Here is a 12,895-nt window from a genome sequence, read left to right on the forward strand (position 1 = left end):
CATTACAAATACTCGTGCATACACCCATCACTATGACTTTCTTGATGTTCACCCCACCAGCGTTACCTTTTTCTGATCACTGCTGTCCCATTCCAGTGGGAATAAGAATACACATCTAGTTGACATTTAGGACTGTAGAAGAAAACGTTCACATGCAAAACTGTCTTAATAGGTGACCAGTGAGAATTACGTTTGGAATCCATGACAACGGGTCTGTAAATCGGGCCGTCTGACCAAAGGCACATTTATACTCAAAGCTGATTTCAGTTCTTTCATTGTCATTCTCAGACCCTCGACAGTTTTAACGACATTTCATTGTATACTGTTCAAGAGATCTAAAACAACACCACTTCCATCTAAATTTATATCACCTACTAGCGGTTGCCAGTAAGTAGGTATAGTTAGGACCTAGTTTCCATTGAAAAAGCTTTTTTTGACTTGCCTATAGCTTTGGCAGTTTGACGAATCCTGATGACATTTTCCCAAAAAAGTTCTCTCTAGACTCTTGCATTGCATGGGAAGTTTCAGAGTGATCCATCAAATGGTGGTCGAGAAAGAGATGGGGTAAGAAAAAGTGAATTTCCCATTTTAGATATTACTACAGACATAGATATTTTAGATATTACTACAGCCTGAACTGCTGGACGGAATTACACCAAATTTGGCAGGAAGATAGCTCCAGAAAGAGTTATTTTTATTTGGTGTTATTGTTATTGTTATTTAGTGTAAATCGGTTGAGTAGTTTAAGATAAATTAAATGAAACCCAAATTTGTATATCTAGGGTCCAACGAATATGCAAATGCTGCCGAACTCGTGCAGAGATTTGATTGCCTGCCAACACTACAACGAGGAAGTTATGGCGACCATATTGAGGCTTCAGCAGAGTCTGAAAAAAGGAAAAAAAACAAATGGGGGTAGGGTAAGGGTACTATTACCCTACCCCTTAGCCTTGGTGCACGTGTCCCCCAGGGCTAAAAAGCATTTTATTTTAAATCACAGCAAAAATTGCAACTATTCACAAATTTGTTTTAGTTTTTGAAAACCAAACATAGGCGGTGATTCTAACCGCGGCGGGCGGCGGTCGCCGCCCGCCATGCGGTTACCGCCAAATGACCGCACCGCGGTCACAAGACCGCGGCGGCCATTCTGGCTTTCCCGCTGTGCTGGCGGGCGACCGCCAAAAGGCCGCCCGCCAGCACAGCGGGAAAGACCCAGCAACGATGAAGCCGAATGGAGCCGGCGGAGTTGCTGGAGTGCGGCGGGTGTCTAGGCAGACACTGAAATTCTTTTTGGGGCCCTCTTACGGGGGCCCCTGCAGTGCCCATGCCATTGGCATGGGCACTGCAGGGCCCCCAGGGGCCCCGCGGCACCCCTACCGCCATCCTGTTCCTGGCGGGAGACCCGCCAGGAACAGGATGGCGGTAGGGGGTGTCAGAATCCCCATGGCAGCGGAGCGCGCTCCGCCGCCATGGAGGATTCTCAAGGGCAGCGGGAAGTCGGCGGTACACCGACGACTTTCCGTTTCTGGCCGAGGCTGAACCGCCGCGGTCAGAATGCCCAGCGGTGCACCGCCAGCCTGTTGGCGGTGCTACCGCGGTCATTCGCCCTGGCGGTTTTTACCGCCAGGGTTAGAATGACCACCATAGTCTCCTGCGCTTGCTTTTCATTCTGCCCCCCGGGTGGGCCAGATCCTGGGCTCTTAATATATATGAGAGGCACTGGGTCCTCCTCCTAGGGTTCTCACCCTGGGACCAACACCTCACCAGGGCTCAAATAAGTTAATGTAGGAAGTCTGTTGCGGACCCCAAACCCTAGGGACCACCACCTCCCCAGATCTAAATTCAAATGATGTAGAGGGGCTGCACAGCCTCCCTCATGGAGCCATAGATGTCTCTGGGGACAGCCACTCCCCCCCCACGGCTCCTGCTTTCTCCTGAGGTGCCTATCCTCAGGAGGTAGCTGTTAGCTTTTGCTTGGCAGGAGCTGACAGCTCCACCAAGCAAAAATAAACATAAATCTGCTTTCAGTAAGCGGGAGCTGTCAAACGCAGATATGTGTGTAGGGGAAGAGATGAAACCATTGCTTCCACAAGCAGGGAGCTGCTATTAAAAGCAGCTGCCTACTTGCAGGAGCAATGCTGGCTCCCACAGGATGCTGGGCGCCATCTAGGACCATGGGGGCCTTCCTGTCCTATCACGAAACATCTTGCTTGGGTGCTGCTTTGAAGTCATTCTATGGAGAGACCATTGCAATAGCAATTGCAATGGTCTCTCCTTAGAATGACTTCAAAATGGAAGCGCTGATTGGGGCCAGGGAAGCCCCGGGAGTGACGCGAGCCGTCCAGCCAGGGCAGGAGCCCTTTAAAACTTGAGTCGCGCTCCCGCCGTCGCGGGAAGCGCTGATTGGGGCCAGGGAAGCCCCGGGAGTGACGCGAGCCGTCCAGCCAGGGCAGGAGCCCTTTAAAACTTGAGTCGCGCTCCCGCCGTCGCGGGAAGCGCTGATTGGGGCCAGGGAAGCCCCGGGAGTGACGCGAGCCGTCCAGCCAGGGCAGGAGCCCTTTAAAACTTGAGTCGCGCTCCCGCCGTCGCGGGAAGCGCTGATTGGGGCCAGGGAAGCCCCGGGAGTGACGCGAGCCGTCCAGCCAGGGCAGGAGCCCTTTAAAACTTCAGTCGCGCTCCCGCCGTCGCGGGACGCGCGCGGGCGGCGCCCGGGCGAAGCCCGGGCCAAGGGCGGGCCCGTCCTTGCCCGTCATCGCCCGAAAGAGGCTGGGCTGGGCCACCCCTCTTTCACATACAGGAAGCACGCTGCTGCCAAGACCACCCGGGAGGTCTCGAAGGTCGGAAACCCTACTAAACCAAACGCATGATTTGAGGAGCCCGGGCCGGGCCACACTATTCTCACCCGGACTCCCCAAGGCAGCTGACCAGCGGACGACCTTCTTTTACCCACCCGGTCACTCTTGTAATATAGGTGAGCAGTTCTCTAGGCCCTTCAGGCTTCTCAGTCTCTCCTAATAAAAACTCCAGTAGAGCAAGATAGGGTGAGAAAGGGCGAGGAAGAGCATCTCTGGAAATAGATTGTTAAACTTTGGGGTTGGTCCTGAGTACCTTACCAAATCAAGATGGGTAGACGGAAGGGGGGGAAGCCTTTGGAAGAAGTAGCCAACAACAAGACTTTAGACGGCTTCCTCCAAAAAGCGGTAGGGGCATTAGAAAAAGAAATTGAACTGGTTGAGCGCCGTCTAACCGCTCCACCATCAACTGACGCTCCACTGAAAACCTCATTACAATCTTTTTATCCACCAGCTCCCCAGCCTACCCCGGCAGCATCACCACCATTAACCATCCTAACTGCCCGAACACCCAATACAGAACCCCCGGGCAGAGCTATGCACCCTTCAGAAACTACCCAGCCTATGTCAAACAGGCCCGTATCCTCCCCAAAACATAGCTCAAAGGGTAAAAGGAAGCGAGGGGAGGTGAACCTAAAGAACAAACGGCCCCGAGTTTTGGACTCCCCCAATCATCCTGTGTCTACTCGATCTAAGGATTGCACACCTGACGAAACTACTTGCTACGGCAAACTGGACACAGCTTTCATTACAGACTTTATAAAGGATGAGCTCTCAAAAAAATTACACCCTATAATAACCCGTTTATCAGCCATTGAGGAGAAACTCGACGCTCTCACCAAATTTAACCAGCCAATCTCCTCCTCCTCATCGGACCTGCATTATTTGCAATATCACTCTCTCCCATGTCCCCCTGTTAACAGTGCCAGTATTCCTCTTTTACCCCCAAGTACGGCTCATAAGCCTCAACCACCTTGCTCTGACTCTCTCCACCTACCAGCGAAGCTTTCCACACCTAACCTGGCCAATCCCCCTAAAACTTGGCACCCAAAAAGTGACCCCCTTTACCCAAGGCGGCCAGGTGAAATTGCCTCTTCCATAAACATGGGCACTAAACTGCACAGGAACCACTCCAATATTCCAGCAGACCAGACGTGTAGGGATCCAGGAACTAACCTGAGAACTTTACATCTACCACCGGAAGCTTGCCCCTATGTACTAGTTATTACGAATGTTCCTAAGCTCAAGTCCAACATTTCCGAATCATTCACAGAACTGAAAAACAAGGTCATCCATTGGTTACACAGACACGCTAGATTCGCCTTTCATATGATACCCTCAATACTGATGGTGAGGAGGGTGGGTTGGGTGGGCCCACTCAAAAACCCTGGTACAGGGGATTGTATCGTTATTAATTTTGATACGCCTTCCCTTGTCCAACAGCTTTCTCTAAATGTGTGTCATTCTAACCCCCTAGGGGGGGTAATCTCACTCTGTAGGCTCCTGGCTTTCTACCCTCATATAGCTGTACCAAGCACTAAGGGGGTAACAATCTCACCCAGAGGTCCTTCTAGGGCACAGACGTCACCTGATTTTCGGCCAAGTTGCAATGCTTCTTCGCCCACACTTTCTGAAAACGACTGACTAAAAGTAAGCACTATGTACAGTTTACCCTACTCCCAAGGCCCAAACAACCGGGATAAAAAGTCTCCTATAGCTGGGAAAATTGAAACTTATGAAGTTGGGCAAAACAATCATGCGGCTGAACATACTTTTACCATCGACACTAGTGACCCTATCCCAATTCCCGCACTTGCTCAGTTAGATCCATCCAAGAGTTCTGAAATCCTTATCGGGGGTGCAGACAAGGAGCGTATGGTGACTGAGATTAACTTAGTCACAGACTTACCAGATTGTAGCAAACACAGAGACCCGCCCCCACTCCAGGCATCCGAACAGTTCAGGTTACTCTCCGATTCAGATGGGGCAAGAAACACCCCGGGCATTAACGTAGTAGGAATTCCAAATTCAATTGAAAAGGGTATAAAATTTCCCCACGGTACCCGATCTCCAAGAGAGAACTCTGTGGCTGAAGCTCCCCATGACAAAATAGACGGCCTAGTTACCATCCTTAGTTGGAATATTGCAGGCTTGGAGAACAAAATGAATAACCCTGAATGGGGCAAATTTATAGACGAACACAATCTATGTCTTTTCCAAGAAACATGGGCACTGGAACCCAAATATAGAATTGGCTATAAAAGCTACTGGGTCCCAGCAATTAAGACGAATTCAGGGAGGCCCTCAGGCGGCCTGCTAATATGGCTCAGTTGCTCTTTTAAATGTCGGATTGAAATAATTGACTTGGGCTGCCCTGATTTAATGGGTTTATTAATACCATCCCTTAGAGAGAAACCATTTTTAATAATTAATATTTACAATAGGAGTCTGGGCAGCAAGTATGAGTCCGACGCACTGACTATTTTGGATAGTTTTCTTACTTATAAATCACCTTCTCATTTTATTCTCATTGCTGGAGATTTTAATGCCACTTTTGAACCCTACTCGCTGGCCCAGGAATTATATAAAGATGAAGACGCTTATTGGGGTATTCCCCAGCTGGTGTCAAGAAAAAGACCAAAAATTAATAGATTATCTCACCAGGTCATGGACATTACACTGGCACATGGCTTGCGGGCCTGTAATGGTCGCTCCCGTTCGGACCCTAATCTCCACCCTACATTTAGGCGCGGGTCACAGAAGAGCCAAATAGATTATATCTTGCTCGATATCCGCTTGTGGGGCCATATGGTCGACATGAACATTGTAGAACATGAGGAAAGTGACCACGAACCACTGATTTTATCTCTTAGGAACTTATTACCCCTTCCTGAAGTCTCTTGTCCCAAGACCTACGGACAACAGCTCGCACTGTCCAACAATAGACGTAATGTTAGATGGGAATCCCTGAACACTGACACAACCATTTTGACAACGGCGTATAGGCAGCTGGCAGATCATATGGACCATATATCTCAATTTCCAGAAGATAGTGGTGGGCTTATAGCAGCCCACACACAATTTTTTAACTCCTTAAAAAATCTATTTACCAAAGAGTCGGTGAGAGAACCTAAAAAGAAATGTAATGCAAGATGGTTCAACGCCGCATGTAGAGAAGCACAGCACAAATTGCTGAGAGCTCTAAGAGGAGGTCAGATAGACTTTATAAGGGAAACTAGGAAAGCCTATAAACAGGAACAAGCTAGAGCCCGTAGGAAATGGGACGAATCAAGATGGGTCTCCCTTCTGGAATCTGCTAAAATAAACGACACCTCTAAATTTTGGAAATTGGTGGCTGATGCCAGCGATGAACCTAACTGTTTGCCTGGCGCCTCAATACTCCCTGTAGAGTGGACCGATCATTTTTCCCGATTATATCTTGGGACCATTGGTGCCACCGCCAGGGAACTGACCCACATCATGACTACTGAGACCCACAAAATTTAATTTTCCCTGGCAGAAACCAAGGCTGCGATTGTCTCACTTAAATGGGGAAAGGCCACCGGCCTTGACAAAATACCAGGTGATCTCTACAAGACTGACCCAGATGTTTGGGCTCCATATTTAAACCTCATCTCTAATGTGATAGCTGCAGGAGCACCTGTTCCGAGCTCCTGGTTAGGAGCAGAGATAGTTCCCATTTTTAAGAAAGGCAACCCCTCTAACCCTGCTAACTATCGCCCAATCTCCTTACTCGACAACTTCCCAAAAATTTTTGCAAAGCAAACTTTGTCTTGTCTAGAGGAATGGATTTTGGAAAACAATGCCATTTCTGATTTACAAGCAGGGTTTAGACCAGCAATCAGTACCATAGATCAAGTACTAAGATTTCTAACAATAAAATGGAATACTGTAGAAGTAGGAGGGGGTAACCTTTATGTAGTTTTTATCGATCTTAGAGCCGCGTTTGATCTGGTCCCTAGAAATCAGTTATGGCTGACACTAGCCAACATGGGTGTCCCGCATGGCCTTTTGAAACTTATCGCCCGACTACATGAGAATACCTATGCCCAAATTAGGAATGGCAAGAATGGTGATCTTACTGAACCAGTGGCTATCGAGAGAGGAGTCAGACAGGGGTGTGTGTTGGCCCCAACTCTTTTTCTTTTATATATTAATAACTGTATCAAGTACTTAGTAAATTGCACAAATGACTCCCCCATGCAGGCTGGAACCAAAGTCCCTTGCTTACTCTATGCAGACGACACTATTCTTCTGTCTAAATCATCTATGGGAATACAAAATCTGGTCAACCAGTTCGGTGCATACTGCAGAGACTTTGGGTTAGACATTAATCTTAAGAAAACCAAACTCATGATATACAGCGCCAGGAAAAAGAAGCTCAGCGCAAACACAAAGATGGATTCAATCCTTGTGGAGAGAGTAACGGAATATGATTATCTGGGCATCAGACTATCTGACAAGGGCGGTTGGGATCCAGCTATAAGGAAAGGGGCATTAACAATCAGCCAAAGATGTGGAGTAATAGGACGTAAAGCTAGCACCGCAACAAGCCCCCCTCTGATCCTCATCTCTGAAATATACAAAGTACAAATCCGTGCTGCGGCCCTGTATGGAGCAGAACTTTGGGGATCCCACAGACAAATGGATACTCTTCAAACCAAAGAAAATAACTTCTTCAGACACATAGCCAGACTGGGGAGGGGCACACCAATGCTCCCCCTCAGACTGGACCTGGGTCTACACAGTATCAAAGACATAGCATATCTAAGACCACTCCTGTACTGGGTCAGACTATGGAAAACGGATGAACTCGAACCCTACAGGGCAGCAGTTAAAGAACTACTGCCACCTCGTCATGGTTGGGAAAAAGTACGGTGGCTTAGGGAGATGAAAGCAGCATGGACCAAACTGAGTCTATCCCATTATTGGGAGAATCCCGAGATGATTCCTGGCAATGCTAAACGCCTGATCAAAGACCACTATTGGGAAAAGATCTATGAGGAATCCCTCGGCTCAAATAGTTCAGGTCGGCTGACAGCAGAGTTCCTGCTGGTAAAGCATGTTCCTCTGTCTGAAAGCTTCCTGGACCTCCCTATACCAGCCCACGCTCGCTCCTTATTACTCCAACTTAGGTACGGAACATTGGCAGTCAACAGTTTCACGGCCGGCTGGTCGACTAACAGTTCTCCATCGGACAAATGTATAAACTGTCACCTATGTAAGGAAACTTATGAACACGTTCTATTTTTTTGCCCTCTGTATAAATGTCCTCGAGGGAAGTGGATTACCCCTCTGTGCAGAACACTGCCCTCGCCATCTCGCAATAGTGTACTCAGAATATGTAAATATGATACTTCCATACTGACAGTGTGCTCTGTTTCCAAATATTTGGCAGCAGCATGGAAAATTCGCAGCAGGATTATTTCAGATCCCAATCCATCAGTTGAAGAGCGGTCTAGCAGCCAGTAAACCAGCATTCGATCATATTAGTCTGGGACTCGAACGAAAACCGAGACCTATCATGGATATTAGATTGTATCCCCAAGTATGCTGTTTAGTGGGTTACCACAACTATATAATTTTATAAATGCTAAGTTATATCCTATTCTGACCAATCTATTTAATAGAACTGACCAATCATGGGTACCATTCCTTATGGCCCGACCTCTTAACTTTCTTTTTTTTTAATCTGTGCTATTTTCTGGAGTTTTAATGTCTGATTTTATATAGTGATTGGTCTTAGAACAGTTTTTATCTTTTTAATAATCGATTAGATTGGTTCTAGAACAGTTTTTATCTTTTTAATAATTGATTAGTATTATTTTAGTGTCCAGCATTATGCACAGGGCAAGATCCGGAGACCACCCTGAGTATTCTTCTTTTTTCAACTATTTATGGAAATATTTTAGCTATACGACCCCTTTTTATCCTTTCTTTTATTATACATTGGTTTATGGTTTTTATTTCTATGTATGTATGTTTACTTTTAAAAATGGCCTAAATTTGGACCGAATAAACTATTGATTGATTGACTTCAAAATGGCACACAAGCAAGTTGTTTGGTTGGAATGTTATAGTTACCTTTTCATGCACAGCAGAACAAGGTCACGTCAGGCCTACTTGAAAAGCTCTTGGACTGTCACTCAGTAGGTTGAAGGTTCAAATCCTGGTATCTCATGGCAGTGTGTCTGTTTATTTACTAGTGTTTTGAATGGTAAACATTCCTTGTGATGGAACATTTACATCACCATCTTTGGCTTGAAGGCTGTTGAGATGTCTAGAGAATATAGTTTCAGGAATCACCTCTGGCCTAGTGGTTCAGATTTCAAACCTGCACACTGAAAGTTAAGAGTTCCAGTCTTGGTGTGACAGTTATATCTCATCTTTAACTTCTTTTCAACTTCCAAAATGTAAGGTACATACAGGAAGGTGATCTCATTCTTTTTACTCAACAAATACATTTTTTTCTATTTGTCAGATCATTTTTCATTGTAAGTGCCCACTGAAACCCAGCTGTTAATGGTATATCATGTACACTAAAGCAACTATAACTTGCGCCCCTGCCGTGCACAGTATTATCAACAATGATGGCATCTCAGATGTGATGAAGAATGTTATAAATGTAGTCAATGAATATGTCAGGAATGATGTAATATGTGAGAGTAAAAGCAGTGCCTGGTGAGGTCACAAGTTATAGTTACTTCCGGGTATAAGCTATATTTGTGTGAAATAAAGAAAAATGGTGAATTTCAGTGGTTTTGTTAGTTTCAAATAGTATGATTTATGTAACATTTTCACCTAAGTATGTCATCCCTTTAACCTTTGTTTCTTTCAGTGAATTTCTAAGGTTTTTAAATGTAGAATTAGATAAATACTTCCTCCTGTCCTCTATTGTCCATTTTGCTGCCACTCCCTTCTGCCCTAAATACTCTGTTGTGCCGCAACTACTCCTCCTGTCCACTCCTCCTGTGCTCCTCCTTTTCTCCTCCTGTGTAGTCTGTTACAAAGCCCTTACCCTCTTCTCTTCTGCCCTCTTTCATCTGTCTCCAGCCCTTACCCTTCCCTTCTGCCCTCCATAGTCCACTTTTCATGCCCCGCTCCCCTCCCTTATTGCCCACCATGGCTGTTGTGCTGCCACAAAGCCACATGCTTGCCATGCATGTTTTTTGTTCTGCCACTTCTTCTCCCACCTGTCCTGTGTGGTCCACTTGCTGCTCCTGACCCCCACCCACTGTCCCTTCATTGTCTGTATGTATGCCATTATAATTTCTCTGTTGTACTTCATGGTGTGGTGTGCTTCCAGTGCCTATCCAGCCTACCATGCATGGTAAGTTTTCTGCTCCTGCCTCCTTGCCCCCTGTCCTCTGTTTTCCATGTTCGGGCCTCTATCCACCCCTTCCTGTCATTAATGGTCCATTGGCATGCCAGACCTCCTCCCTCCTGCCATTCATGGTCTGTTGTGCTGCAACTGGCCCTCCTGTCTGTCCAATATGGTCAGCTTGCTGCTCTTGAAATCCTTCTCTTATCCTTTCTCTTGTCCATGTACATTGGCCTGCCCCCTCTCTAACTGCTTTCTATGGTCCATTGTGCTGCACTGCCCTCCAGCTTGGCCAGTGAGGTTTTTTTTGCTGTTGCAATCCCTGGTCTCTTCCCTGAAAGTTCATTTTGGTGCCTCTGCCCACCTCCTTCCTCCCCTCTATTGTCCAAGTCTATGCCTCAACCCCATTCCTCCTGCCCTCAATGGTGCAATGTACAATACATGCCAACATTTTGAACTTAGTACAATTTTGAAAAAATAATTCTGAGAAATTGATTTTCTCCATTCACTTCCATTGAAAAAGAGATTTTAGGTGGGCAACAGCTAAAAGAAAGCCATTTTGAGTCTTCTGCCTGAATTGGGTCTGTTGGCATATATGGCTGTGCTGCCACTGCCTCTCCCTTCAGCACTCAATGGTCTGTTGTATTGCCAAAGCCTCATTTGTCTCTCCTGTATGGTTGCTTTGTTGCCTTTCCCCCCTTCGACTTGCCCTCCATGGTCCATTGTGCTGTCACTGTCCGTCCTGCCTGTCCAGCGTGATCAACTTGCTGACTCTGCTCCCTCTTCCCTGTCCTCAGTTGTCTGAGTCTGTGCCTCTGCCTCCCCACAGTGTTCTAATGAACAACAAGATCACTAACATTCTATATTCATGACAAAAGTGTGGCACGCCTCAAGTCATTTTGATGTATTCAACACAGTAATATATACAACATTTCCTTTCAAAATTCTAAAAATGAGAGGGTCTTTTTCCCATCAAAATTATGGTTAGTGCTCTAAAAAACTAAAGTGAGAGCACATTTTCAGAGTTCTCATATAGTGACAAAGCACTTTTAAATTATTTGCTATCTTTAGATTTTTTAATCCAGTTTGCCACTTGATTATTTGTTGCACTTAAGGTAGAGGATGTGTGTTAACTTTGCAACTGGGGAACCAGGCTCAAGTTTCGGCATTGGCTCAACATCCTGTGATTCTGGGCAAATCGCTTAATCTCCCCATGCCTAAAACTAAAATGAATGTGTCCTTGTGTAATATAACTGACGCTAATGTAAAGCACTCCAATACCGTCAGGTCAAGTCCATTCCAAATAAAACTGCGTATAAAAAAATCAAATTAAGGCCCTCATTACAACACTGGCGGTCGGTGATGAAGTGGTGGTAATATCACCAACAGACTGGGGGTAACTACCTCCAAATTATGACCATGGCAGTGAGAACTCAGATAGACAGCCACTTTACCACACCAACCGCCAGGGCAGATACAACAGCCACCGCAGCGGAAGCCGCCTACAGCCAGGCGGAAGCCAAAGTACCGCCCACCATATTAAGCCACATCAATCCACTGCCTTTTCCGAGGCGGTACCAATGACATCAGAAGCCTGGCGGAAACACATCACAAAAGGGAAAGGAATCACCTTTGGAAACACAGGGAAGAACCATGCCGCCATGGAGCCTGAACTTTAAATATTCCCTAAGACATTCTATGTCCTGCTCCAACATGAACACTAACGCCAGCGAAGAGGACCACGGTGAGTACAGCCGCCTAGCATACGTGGAGGGGGGAAGGAAAATGAGAGTGACACACACATGCAACACCCCCCTCGCCCCCAACACCATACACACAATCAGCTGCAGTAATAAAACATATTTACCCTGTACCCCTGAGGAATAATGCAAGGACTACAGGAATGCGATAAAGTGACTGTAATAATAACAACACAGTAGAAATACGAAAAGTCAATCTCATGGTATATACATATGTACAGTTTAAGGGACACTGCCCAGTCCTCATTGTGTGTAGGCCACAGGGCCACAGGCCAAAGTCCAAGGCCCCACTTGTCACTTGCACCAACACAGAGAGAACACTGCAGGGGCATCAGTTGGAAAATAGGCAGGCACCTCAGGAGGACGGAGAACGGGGGCACCTCAGCCGGCAGATGGAACAAAACCACTAGTTCTGGAGGGGGCAACATGCCCTGCACTTGGTTTTAGGGAGTGCAAGGCCACAGTCTCTCAAGTGGGTGACTTACCTGTAGGAGGCTGGCCTGGCTTATAGTGGGTACCTGATGGTACCTACATCTTTTGCCAGGTCCAGTTGTCCCTTATTAGGAGATTAGTAGTGTTCTAGCAGCTTAGGCTGCTAGAGGTAGCTATAGCGGAGCAACTTAGGCTGAACTAGGAGACATGCAAAGCTACTACTATACCACTTATATCATAGTTACTAAAAATAAAGGTACTTTATTTTAGTGACAATATGCCAAAAGTATCTCAGAGGATATACTCCCTTAGGAGGTAAGGAAAAAACACAAAATATACACACAAACCAAAATCAGGTAAGTAAACATTTAGAAAAACAGTGCAAACACTGTAGAACACAATAGGATACAATAGGCCTAGGGGCAACACAAACCATATACTCCAAAAGTGGAATGCAAACCACGAATGGACCACAGACCTAGTGTAGTGTGTAGAGGGACGCTGGGAGT

Source organism: Pleurodeles waltl, chromosome 8, assembly GCF_031143425.1.
Source record: "Pleurodeles waltl isolate 20211129_DDA chromosome 8, aPleWal1.hap1.20221129, whole genome shotgun sequence".
Taxonomy (NCBI): Eukaryota; Metazoa; Chordata; class Amphibia; order Caudata; family Salamandridae; genus Pleurodeles; species Pleurodeles waltl.